At 36.3% G+C, this 12,478-nt stretch overlaps 1 long non-coding RNA gene across 1 annotated transcript; it reads left to right on the plus strand.

The window, feature by feature from the left end:
• Positions 1-3,048: 3,048 nt before the first annotated feature.
• Positions 3,049-10,735, plus strand: LOC149095539 (uncharacterized). Its single transcript, XR_016204849.1, has 2 exons — positions 3,049-3,608; positions 10,640-10,735. It is a non-coding gene; the product is annotated as an uncharacterized LOC149095539 (long non-coding RNA).
• The last annotated feature ends 1,743 nt before the right edge of the window (positions 10,736-12,478 follow it).

The following is a 12,478-nucleotide window of genomic DNA, read 5'->3' on the forward strand; positions in this document are numbered from 1 at the left end:
AACGGCCAGTCTCTGCCTCACCACTATGCATACTGCACACCGTGTCCATTGTAATGTTGGGATGTCACCATTTCATGCCCCCATACTGATGGCTGAAATGGTAGTACACAGGTCTACGCACACAAGTGGTTTGGACATGCAGCCTGATCTAATCTCGGTTAGGTTGTTTTGTTTCATGCCTTATTGGGTATTTGATCCAGACTGAGGGCAAGTCACTTTCCCTTTACTATATAACATTGGACTTGGTTGGTCGACTGGACAGTCTGATATATTTTGAGATGGTGCTGCCATTGGTTCAGGGGCTGTTTCTGTTATGCTCTCCTGTGTTGGATTACCCAGGGTGTTTAGCTGAGAAGCTTGGGGTTTGGAGGAGAGCAGCACAGGCACAGGATTACTGTGGGTAGTATGTCAACAGTCGGTTGCTTCATGAAGACCATGGAAAGAGAGCATATATTGTTGGGGACATTGCTGGAGGCAAAACTGCTTTTTAGATATCTTTTTAATCATTTTATCTTTTATTAATTGTAACACTTGATATGCATTTTTATCAAATGAATAAAGACATTATGATTATTACTGTTATTGTTACTGTTGGAGGTAACTCTTTGACATTTATTTTGTAATTGTAGGTTGTGGACCTAGGACTTCTTCTTGTTCTAGATCTGTAAACTTTGCACCAATTAAAGGGCTCGTGTAACACTAGAAAGTACAATACAAATATACAAATTAATAGAAGTAACAAGATGAAAGAGTAAAACAAAGCAATGACAAATGATTAGTCACAAACAGAAGTAAATAGGCACCCTGCAAGGAAGTAAGTGAGGTTGGCCATAATTGAAAACTTCCTTGAAATTACAAACATGAATGAAGGGAAGAAAAGCAACACTAATATAATAGTAAGATAGTAAAAATCATATGCAAGCGTTTTGCAAAAGTAAAATTATATAAATACCTAAATGAACTTCAAGTTCATTTTTGAAAGCTGACAAATTGCCTGCTATAACGACAAGTGGTTGGTCGTTCTATGACTCAATTATCCTGGTAAAGAATGCCGAGTAATATTATATACATTAACCTTCCTGCCCTCAACGTTCAGCTTTTACAGAATGATTTGCTTTTGTTGACTTTAATTCAAAAACATCGTTTGAGTTGAGATGACTTCAACAGAAAACAACAAACTGCAGCATGCTGAAACATACAGTCACATTTTTTTTGCAAATCAAGTGTGAAAAATATTTCTCAACAGGCTGTTGACAGAAACTTTGGCTAAGTCTTGCACCTTACATGGCTGCTTGATTGGAACATACAATTTTATTCCCCTTCAGGTCCATCATTTGTGTACCTGATTTATCTATCTCCTGCAATCAGCCCACCCTCAGCTTTTTCAGCCATGCCCAAGTTAAAGGTCTGTTGCACTAATGTGTGCATAATTCCTCTCTTGCAGTCAAGAGGTGAAGCCAGCTTGACTTTGGACATAAAACGTTGTCCAGTGGATCTTAAAATTGCAACTGCACCAGGGACTGTTAGGGAATGTTATTCAGTAATCAGCTTTTAGGGCTGCCTTTGGTAGATGAAATAGCTGTTTTAAACACTGCCAATAGATTACAATTGTTGTTGGCAATGAGAGATCCTGGTGTAATGAGAAGATACAAAGCTAAATATGCTAAAGTAATTAAACTGAAATAGTTGTCTTTATGAAATATTGTATGCAGTAGACAATATTATGTTATATTCATCAAGAAATAGTTTGTTTCACAGCTTTCGTGAAAACACCCTGAAAAGAACAAGCCATTTATAGGAATCAGTTGGTACAAACCGGTACACATAACAATTAAAATGAAATGAAATAATTTCCACAATAATGATATGACGACAAATTACTGGTATATAATAATGAAAGGTGCATAGAAGAAACATCACTCAATTATTTTCATGCAAATGAAAATAATTTATTGCAAACTTAAATAAAAAAGATGAATAAGCTACACCTGTGCCATGGTCCTTAATTAATTTTGTTACTGGATTTTGTTTAGTTATATTGAACAGGATGATGGCCTATGAACTGATTTTTTTTAAACACAAAATGCATCCAAATTGTGGTCGAAGACTAAAAGAAGAAAGAAAGAAAACATGTCTTAGCAACAATGGACTCATCATGCCCTGTAGGGTACAGGGCATTGTGGAGACTGGTCATCATTTTCATCTGACTTGCAGTCTTTTTGTGGCCTTTGCCCTGGCCATGTGGCATTGCATTTAGCTTGGAGAAGTTTCTCTGATTAGCTCTTGAAACCTTCCTTCCTCAGCAACATCAGAGAGAGAACTTCCCCAGATTTCGGCGTGGGCGAGGATTGGTGCTTGTAAGCTGATCAGAGCTCAACGTTGTGACTGCTGGGGTCACCAATGCAACCCAATTTTTTCACTGGCAACTACCTTTCCATGCTTTTTGCTGACTGAAATACTTTTGCTGGTGACTAAAATTAATATGAAAACTAAGGGGCCAGCTGGTCCCAAGGTTTTTTCCTGAAAGTCGAGCCCTGCTGAAAGTATCAATCAGTCATCTTTCATGTTTTTAAGAGAAAAATTGTTGGCAGCTGCTGTCATTTTGTGTAGCATACGGTGTTGATCCATTGCCTTAGTGGTAATAAGTTGGCAAGGCTTTTACAATAAGGCGAGAGATCTTTCCTTTCTAGTTTGCAGCCTTTCTTTTGCAATAACTGGTAGCACACTACAGACAACTCTTGTCTTGCAGACCCCCTGCTATTATGGACAGCCTGATGTTACTGATAGAGGCTATATATGAAAAACCATAATTTAGATGTCAAAATTGGCAAAATAGAATATAACTACATCTGCACTTAGTTAAGTCGGTAAAAATCCTGTGATATCACACCAACTGTAAAAATCTCAGAAAAAAAATATAATAGGATATTAAAACTGAAACACTAAAGCTAATATTAAAACTAATACAATGGACTACAAACTACTAAGTGTTAGAATGAAAATAGCATTTATTATTAAATCTTAATAATAAATCTTAATCACTTTCTGAAACAGACGGTGTCTTATGGCCTTAATGAATGAAAATTAATCTGTCAATTTTCTGACACTGTCTGGCAGAGAGTTGAATGATGGAGCAGCCATTGATTTATGGCTATTATCCTATCCCTATTGCAAAATTGTGAACACTTCATATGATCCCACACTGATTCTTTTAGTGTTTCTCAATCGTTACGAGGGACACCTTGAATGTATTGAGTGATTTGTCATTGTTCTGTTGTCTTGGAGTGTTTACTACTGGTAGTTTGTACACTATTTTGACCTATACTACATATATTACAATTTTTTGCTTAAAAGCACAAAGCAGTATGTGCACTGCATGTGGGTTTATATGACTTGTATTGAGTCATTTTCATCTCACCCTTCTACTGCAGGCAGCCCTGCTATAACGGCAACAAATGACGATCTCAAGGATGTGCACTATAACAAGAGTCAACTGTATTGGTGTCCACTTCTATGGTGAATTTGATAGAGGGATGGTAGTTGTTGAGGGTTTCAAGGAAAGTTACTGCTGAACTTGAACCAGTTGTTAGTGAAGTGGTTTTTCTAAGGTAATAAGTCTGATGTCAGAATCTGTGAATTGGGTGATGGTTGGGAGCCTCATTTCTTGATAAATTTTATGGTTTAGCTTTCTGTGTAATAGTTAAAACAGGGGTGCCACACCAGGTCAGGAAATGGTCAGGAAAAAATTCTTCTAAGGTCAATGAATTTTTTGTTAATTTAGGGAAAATTGGCATTTTGAAGAAGAGTCAAGGAAAATATTCAGCACGACTGGTTTAATACCTGTAAAAGCTGGCGAAGATTTTGGGTCACTGTTATCTCAACTTTGTTTTTTCCTTAATAAAGAAGGAAAATCTGTTGAAAATTTTAAGTTTAATGAATGGGTAGAAATGAATGAAGCCACTGCTATCTGCTATGTGACATTTATCTGACAGCATTGCAAATCTTACTTTGGGAACATTTGTGGTGATAAGGAAAGCACTGGTATTGAGGAAAGAGTTCCCTAATTTGGATATGTTATTAATATTCCTGAAACTGTGATCAATACGATGTCTTGTAACTACTGAGGATTTAATGATAATAATAAAAAAATAATAATAAACTGATATTTTAAAAGGAGGCCTCCAATCACCTAAAGGTGGTTTCCAGGAGGGTCCTCTAAAAAATACAAGTCTAAAATATACATTAAAATGAATGTCTAAAATACAGAAGTAATAAAAAATAAAAACGTGAGACTAAAACTAAGGTTTTAAACTAGAACTAGGATTAAAAATCTACTTCCAACTAAGGTTAAAATGATTAACCAAGGAACAAGGTAAGACTGAATGGCAGTCAGTGAGGAGAATTACAAAAATATCAGTTATGACACTGGACAAGATAAAAATGAAGGACAATCAGTATAGAGAATTCCAATATCGGTTCTGACACTGGACGAGATAAAACTAAATGACAATCTGTATGGAGAATTGCAATATTTATTCTCACACTTGACAAGATAAAACTGAGCGACAATCAGCATGAAGAATTACAACAATTCTTTTGACAACGGACAAGATAAAACTGAACGGCAGTCAGTGTGGAGAAGTACAACATTATCAGTTCTGAGACTGGACAACACAAAACTGAATGGCACTAAGTAGAGAAAATTACAACAATCTCAGTTCTGACACTGGACGAGATAAAATTGAATGACAATTTGGATGGTGAATTCAATGATATTAGTTCTGATACTGGACAAGATAAAACTGAACGACAACCTGTATGGAGAATTGCAATATTTATTCTCACACTTGACAAGATAAAACTGGAGGACAATCAGTATGAAGAATTACAACAATTCTTCTGAACACAGACAAGATAAAACTGAATGGCAGTCAGTGTGGAGAAGTACAACATTATCAGTTCTGACACTGGACAACATAAAACTGAATGACAATCAACATGGAGAATTACAACAACATCAGTTCTCACACCGGACAATATCAGTTCTGACACTGGATAAAAAATGAATGACTATCGGTATGGAGAATTACAACAATATGAGTTCTGACAATGGACAAGATAAAACTGAACAACACAATCAGTATGGAGAATTACAACAATATCAGTTCTCACTCTGGACAAGACAAAACTAAAGGACAATCAGTATGGAAAATTGCAATATCAACTCTGACACTGGACAAGATAAAAATGAATGAGAATCAGTAGGGAGAATTACAACAATATCAGTTCTGACACTGGACAAGATAAAAACAAAGGGCAATCAGTATAAAGAATTGCAATATTAATTCTGACTCTCGACAACATAGACCTGAATGACAATCAGTATGAAGAATTACAACATTATCAGTTCTGACAATAGACAAGATAAAAATGAAGGATGAGTATGGAAAATTGCAATATTAATTCTGACACTGGACAAGACAGAACAGAACGACAATCAGTATGGAGAATTACAACAATATCAGTTCTGACACTGGACAAGATAAAACTTTACGACAATCAGTATGGAAAAATACAACTATAGTTCTGATAACAGACAAGAGAAAACTCAACAGCAGTCATTGTGGAGAATTAGAACAATATGATTTCTGACAACGAGCAAGGTAAAATTGAACGGTAGTCAATACGGAGAATTACAACAATATTAGTTCTGACAATGGACAAGACAAAAATGAAGGATAATGAGTATGGAGAATTGGAATATTAATTCTGACACTGGAGAAGATAGAACTGAACAACAATCAGTATGGAAAATTACAACAAAAGTTCTGACAACGGACAAGATAAAACTGAACGGCAGTCAGTACGGAGAATTACAACATTATCAGTTCTGACTCGGCACAAGATAAAACTGAACTGGAGTCAATGTGGAGAATTACAACTATATCAGTTCTGACACTGGACAAGATAAAAATGAAGGACAATCAGTATGGTGAATTTCAACAATATCAGCTCTGACACTGCAAAAGATAAAACTGGATAAAAATCAGTATGGAGAATTATAACAATATCAGTTCTGACACTGAACAAGATAAAACTGAGCGGCAATCAGTGTGAAAAATTAGAACAATGTCAGTTCTGACACTGGACAAAATACAAAATGAATGACAATCGGTATATACCTCTTACTAACCGAGTTTGAGGGCCGTACCATAAGTTACGGACTGAGTTTTTTTCCCCTTTAATTTATGGCTCAAGGGCAAAGCACGCAGGCCATAAATCGAAGGGGAAAAAACGAGGATCCGCAACTTACGGTACAGTCCGAGAAAACAAGGTTAGTAAGATATTTATTATATCTCTATTGTGTGTATGACGGGCTCAGGAACGATTTCTATTTAAGCGGAATGCCTTCAAATTTCTGATGCACCTCAAAATCAAAACGAGTCAATTTGAAATTGTTTTTAAGTTGTTAGCATGCTTTAATACACAATTTAGAGTAAAAAAAGTCTTAAATGTTTACTTGCTATAAAAGTTAGGAACACTTGGCGATAAATCACAAAACAGTTTTTCAACAAAACCAGCTTTAAATTTTAGTGTGCCTACAGGAGAGTACGGCCTGATAAATTGACCAATCACAGCACGTGTACTAACTAAGAGATATAAGAAAGTTAATTACAGCACTATCAGTTCCAACTTGGACAACATAAAACTGAACAACTATCAGTATGGAGAATTACAGCAATATCAGTTCTGACACTGATTAAAAGAAAACTGAACGGGAGACAGTGTGGAGAATTACAACAATATCAGTTCTGACACTGGACAAGATAAAAATGAACGACAACCAGTAGGGAGAATTACATGTACAACAATAGCAATTCTAACTCTGGACAAGTTAAAACTGAACGACATGCAGTATGAAGAATTACATGAATAGTTCTGACAATGGACAAGATAAAACTAAATGGCAGTCAGTATAGAGAATTACAACAATATCAGTTCTGACACTGCAAAAGATAAAACTGAATGACAATCAATATGGAGAATTGAACAATATCAGTTCTGACACTAAAGAAGATAAAAGTAAACGGCAGTCAGTGTGGAGAATTACATCAATATCAGTTTTGCCATTGGACAAGATAAAAATAAATGACAATCAGCATGGTGAATTACAACAATATCACATCTGACTCTGCAAAAGAAAAAACTGAATGACAATCAGTATGGAGAATTAAACAATATCAGTTTTGACACTGAACAAGATAAAGAGAAATGGCAGTCAGTGTGGAGAATTACATCAATATGAGTTTTTGACACTGGACAAGAAAAAATTAAATGGCAGTCAGTGTGGCGAATTACAACAATATCAGTTCTGACACTGGACAAGATAAGATTAAATGACAATCAGTATGGTGAATTACATCAATATCAGTTCTGATACTGGACAAGATAAAACTGAACGGCAACCTATATCGAGAACTGCAATATTAATTCTGACACTTGACAAGATAAAACTGAAATACAAGCAGTATGGAGAATTACAACAATCATTCTGACAACGGACAAGAGAAATCTGAAGGGCAGTCAGTGTGGAGAATTCCAACAATATCAGTTCTGACACTGAACAAGATAAAAATGAACGGCAGTCAGTGTGGAGGATTACAACAATATTAGTTCTGACACGGGACAAAATGAAAATGAATCATAATCAGTAGGGAGAATTACAGCAATATCAGTTCTGACACCGGACAACATAAAAGTGAACGATAATCAACATGGAGAATTACAACAATATCAGTTCTGACACTGGACAAGATAAAAAAGGAGGACAGTCACTATGGAGAATAGCAATACCAGTTCTGACACTGGACAAGATAAAAATGACTGACAATCGGTATGGAGAATTAGAACAATATCAGTGTTGGCAATGGGCAGGGTAAAACTGAACGACAGTCAGGATGGAGAATTACAACAATATCAGTTTTGACACTGGACAAGATAAAACTGAATGACGATCAGTATGGAAAATTACTACAATACCAGCTCTGACACTGGACAAGATAAAACTAAATGACAATTACTATGGAGAATTAAAACAATCGTTCTGGTGATGGACAAGATAAAACTCAACTGCAGTCAGCGTGGAGAATTAGAACAATATTAGTTCTGACAGAGGACAAGATGAAACCGAACAGGAGTTAGTGTAGAGAATTACAACAACATCATTTCTGATACTGGACAAGATAAAAATGAATGACAATCAGTTTGGTGAATTACAAGAATATCAGTTCTGATACTGGACAAGATAAAACTGAACGACAATCTCTATGGAGAATTGCAATATCAATTCTGACACTTTACAAGATAAAACTAAACGACAATCAGTATGGAGAATTTAAAAAAATAGTTCTGACAACAAAGAAAATAAAACTGAACGGCAGTCAGTATGGAGAATTACAGCAAAATCAGTTCTGACACTGGACAAGATAAAACTGAATGACAATCAGTATGAAGAATTACAACAATATCAATTCTGACACTAAGCAAGATAAAACTGAACAGCAGTCAGTGTAGAGAATTACAACAATATCAGTTCTGACACTGGACAAGATAAAGCTGAACAGCAATCAGTATGGAGAATTGCAATATCAATTGTGACACTGGACAAGATAATACTGAACGACAATCAGTATGGAGAATTGCAACAATAGTTCTGAAAACGGAGAAAATAAAACTGAATGGCATTCAGTATGGACAATTACAACAATATTAGTTCTGACACTGCAAAAGGCAAAACTTAACGGCAGTTAGTGTGGAGAATTACAACAATGTCAGTACTGACACTAAAGAAGATAAAACTGAATGGCAGTCAATGTGAAGAATTAGAACAATATCAGTTCTGACACCGGACAAGATAAAAATGAGTGACATTCAGTGTGGTAAATTACAACAATATCAGTTCTGATACTGGACAAGATAAAACTGAACGACAAACTGTAAGGAGAATTGCAATATCAATTTTGACACTGGACAAGATGAAACTGAACGACAATCAGTATGGAGAATTACAACAATATCAGTTCTGACACAGGACAAGATAAAACTGAACGACAACCGTAGGGAGAATTACAACAATATCAATTTTGACTCTGGACAAGATAAAACTGAACGACAGGTAAAATGGAGAATTACATCAATAGTTCTGACAATGGACAAGATAAGACTGAATGGCAGTCAGTGTGGAGAATTACAACAATATCAGTTCTGACAACGGACACGATAAAACTGAGCAGTGGTCAGTATAGATCATTACAACCACATCAGTTCTGACACTGCAAAAGATAAAACTGAATGACAGTCAGTTTGGAGAATTAAACAATACCAGTTCTGACACTGAACAAGATAAAACTGAACGGCAGTCAGTGTGGAGAATTACATCATTATCAGTTCTGACAGTAGACAAGATAAAAAGTGATAATCAGCATGGTAAATTACAACATTTTCAGATCTGACACTGCAAAAAATAAAACTGAATGACAATTCGTAATGAGAATTACAACAATATCAGTTGTGGCACTGAAAAAGATCAAACTGAAGGGCAGTCAGTGTGTAGAATTATAACAATATCAGTTCTGACACTAAACAAGATAAAACTGAACAGCAGTCAGGGTGGAGAGTTACAACCACATTAGTTCTAAAAATGGGCAAGATAAAACTGAACGACAATCAACATGGAAAATTACAACAATATCAGTTCTGACACTGGACAAGATAGAAATGAATGACAATTGGTATGGAGAATTACAACAATAACAGTTCTGAAAATGGACAAGATAAAACTGAACGACAATCAGTATGCAGAATTGCAATGATATCAGTTTTGACACTGGACAAGTTAAAACTCAACGACAATCAGTATGGAGAATTGCAATAACAATTCTGACAGTGGACAAGATAGAAATGAATGAGAATGAGAAGGGAGAATTACAACAATATCATTTTTGACACTGACCAAGATAAAACTGAAGGACAATCAGTATGGAATATTGCAATATTAATTTTGACTCTGGACAACATAGAACTGAACGACAATCAGTATGGAGAATTACAACAATATCAGTTCTGACACTGGACAAGATAAAACTGAACAGTAATCAGTATGGAGAATTGCAATATCAGTTCTGCCAACGGACAAGATAAAACTGAACGACATTCAGTATGGAGATTTACTATTTAAGTTCTGACACTAGGCAAGATAAAACTGAATGACAATTAATGTGGAGAATTACTATCTTAGTTCTGAAATGAGCAAGATGGAGCTGAATGAACATCAGTATTGAGAATTAATATTGCAGTTTACTTGACACTGAACAAGATAAAAATGAATGACATTCCATATGCATGGTGAATTAATCCTTAGGTTCTGGCACTGGCTAGAGCAGGAATTGTTTGTAATAATCTGTTGATCGATTACCGAGATGCTGTTTCGCATTGTAAATGACCTTTTATTGAAAAAAAAAACGAATACTCGAGGTGATGGCAAGACTTGGCTAAATGCAGCTTAATAGTAGTGTTCATGAGAAGTATTGAGTATTTTGGCCTGTTATTGACATTGCTCCTTTTGTTTTCCTCTTCGTAGATATGGATGTGTTTCCAGCTTTTTTTTAGATAATATTACCATCCTCTGTTTGCTTTGGAATGTTTTAGGAATAAAAATTAATTTGTGTTTGCTGTACATTGTGGTATTTCTTTTCTGTTACCTTTGCAGCCGTGTCACTGAAAACATTATTTTACGGCTGTAATGATATTTTTGTTATTTTTATAATGATAAGCCATGTATACATCCTGCATAGCAGGTGTAAACGGGGAGGGAATAGGGGGTATCCTTTCGCACGCAACGCTTATGCAGCGCTTTCTCTTGTGTCACTTGTATTTTCTTTGTATATACCAAGTGAATACAAGTGGGATATTCCAATGTATACGAAGAGAAAACGTTACATAACTAGTTTATATTTCATCACTAAGTTAGTTCAGAGGGTTAAGAACTCAGATTAACCAATCAAATTGCTTCATTGCTGGCACAGTATTCCCTAAGTATTGGACCGGCCACTGTCCAGAATGATCCCCCACGATCACTGTTAAAGATTTTCGTTAGTGTTATGGCGTTTCTGAAAGAGTTTTGTAATGAATTTCAAACATTTCTTCTGGTTATTTATGGAAAAAAACTCAACAACTCAACAATCAACCAATCAACCAACTTTGGGTCGATTTCCAAACACTTGGGCGATATTTCCCAGCCCTAAAGACTCTAAACAAATTCGAGAAGACTTTGGTTTTCAATAAAATGGCCAGAAGAAAAAGTTTTGAACGCTTACTTATGAGCAGTCTGGCCGAAATAATAACTCCCTTAGTGACTATGACCAGAAAGTCGCCGCGACCGGGCTACGCGCAACGCGATTTTGACCAACTTTTAGTCGATTTCCTCTGGTCGATTTTTCTTCTGGTCAAAATCACGCTGCGCGTAGCCCGGTCTAGTCATAGTCACTAAGTGAGTTATTATTTTGGCCAGACTGCTGATAAGTAAGCGTCCAAAAATTTTTCGTCTGGCAACTTTCCTGAAAACCAATGTCTTCTCATATTAGTTTAGACTCCTTAGGGCTGGGAAATATCGCCCAAGTCCCTGGTAATCGACCCAAATTTGGTATAAATCGCGCTGCGCGTAGCTCGGTTTCGGCGACTTTCTGGTCATCGTCACTAAGTGTGTTAATATTTCGGCCAGACTGCTCATAAGTAAGCGTTCAAAACACCTTTTCTCGCCATTTCACTGAAAACCAAGGTCTTCTGGAATTAGTTTCGAGTCCCTAGGACTGGAAAATATCGCCCAAGTTCCTGGATATCGACCCAAACTTGGTATAAATCGCGCTGCGCGTAGCCCGGTCTCGGCGACTTTCTAGTCATAGTCATTAAGTAAGTTAATATTTTGGCCAGACTGTCCATAAGTAAAAGTTCAAAAATATTTTTCTGGTCATTTCACTAGAATCCAAAGTCTTCTCGAATTAGTTTAGAGTCCCTAGCGCTGGGAAATATCGCCCAAGTTGTTGGAAATCCACCCAAAGTTGGTCAAGATCGCGCTGCCGGTAGCCCAATCTCGGCGACTTTCTAGTCATAGTTGCTAGGTGAGTTAATATTTTTGCTAGACTGCTACTAAGTAAGTGGTCAAAAATTCTTATCTGCCCATTTCTCTAGAAACCAAGGTCTTACTAAAATTAGTTTAAAGTCCCTAGTGCTGGGAAATATCACCCAAGTTCCTCTAAATTGACCCAAAGTTGGTCAAAATAGCGCTGCGCGTAGCCCGCTCTCGGCGACTTTCCAGTCATAGTCACTAAGTGAGCTAATATGTCGGCCAGACTGCCCATAAGTAAGCGTTCAAAAATTTTCCTTCTGGCCATTTCACTGAAAACCAAAGTCTTCTCGAAGT

The sequence above is a fragment of the Orbicella faveolata genome, unplaced genomic scaffold (assembly GCF_042242905.1).
Source record: "Orbicella faveolata isolate gen_17 unplaced genomic scaffold, um_ofav_v1 contig_50, whole genome shotgun sequence".
NCBI classification, from domain to species: domain Eukaryota; kingdom Metazoa; phylum Cnidaria; class Anthozoa; order Scleractinia; family Merulinidae; genus Orbicella; species Orbicella faveolata.